Raw genomic sequence first — 1,024 nt, forward strand, 5'->3', positions numbered from 1 at the left:
CTGAAGCCTATTCTGCCCACTTCCTCCTTTTTTTATTATATTTTTCAATTCTACACCCTCAGTAATGATAGGTATCATGTGAACGACCCATAGTAAATCCACTTTGCCCTCTTCTAATCTATTCTTTAATTTTTTATGGACTCTCACCAGCGATCCATTGGTTATACTGTGAACTTAGGATCTCAGTAATAATCATTGCTTAACGCTGGTAGCAGATCCATCTTTCTCCTTTTTTCCCCATCCTTACTGGCAATCTAGTTTCTCCATATCTTTTTCCCAGGTGAACTCTCATCAGTGATCCCAGAGCAAAAGGAAACTTAACATCTACTATCATACCACACTGTACTGCCCAATCCCATCTGACCTTGGAAGCTAAGCAGTGTTGGGCTTGGTTAGTACTCGGATGGGAAACCCACCGGGAAGACCAAGTTTAGTAGTTGAAAGTTCGAAATACTCGGTGCATAACACTGACAGCAGATTCACCACTGGACTTATTCAGTGTCTTTTTCTCTTGTGTGGGCATTAATTAAAACAACCATTTTTTTATTTTTTTCATATTTTTCTGCTTTGGTCCTTATTTAATGTGTGTTTACAATAATATACTTACCATCCACTGATACCTCAAACTATAAGAAAAATAACTTCAGGTTCGGGACATGTATGAGTCACATACTTTTCTTATCCGAGGTCATACCCGTGAGTTTACTAAGAATCGACCAAACTCTGGTCAATAATTTAGTTTTGATCCAATTTCGCATTGGGTCTTGTATATTATGACTATATAGAATGATTAGGTACAATTAAAACAAATATGTGAAATCATAGTCCTTTATAATTCTGTTCATAGACCCACTGTGATTGTGATTTATACTGATATTTATACAGTACTGTCTATTCACAGACCTGTGGTTGTGTTTTTTGTTTTTAATTTGATATGTATACGATGTCCATTGTTTTCTTTTTTCCTTTTTGTGATATGCCTCTATCAACATCTTTTTAAAGCATACTTAATAAATCTATATTT

The 1,024-nt window shown here is 35.4% G+C and overlaps 1 pseudogene; it reads left to right on the forward strand.

Moving 5' to 3' along the window:
- The first annotated feature begins 322 nt into the window (after positions 1-322).
- On the forward strand, positions 323-440 carry LOC134931040 (5S ribosomal RNA; annotated as a pseudogene).
- The last annotated feature ends 584 nt before the right edge of the window (positions 441-1,024 follow it).

Source organism: Pseudophryne corroboree, chromosome 5, assembly GCF_028390025.1.
Source record: "Pseudophryne corroboree isolate aPseCor3 chromosome 5, aPseCor3.hap2, whole genome shotgun sequence".
Taxonomy (NCBI): Eukaryota; Metazoa; Chordata; class Amphibia; order Anura; family Myobatrachidae; genus Pseudophryne; species Pseudophryne corroboree.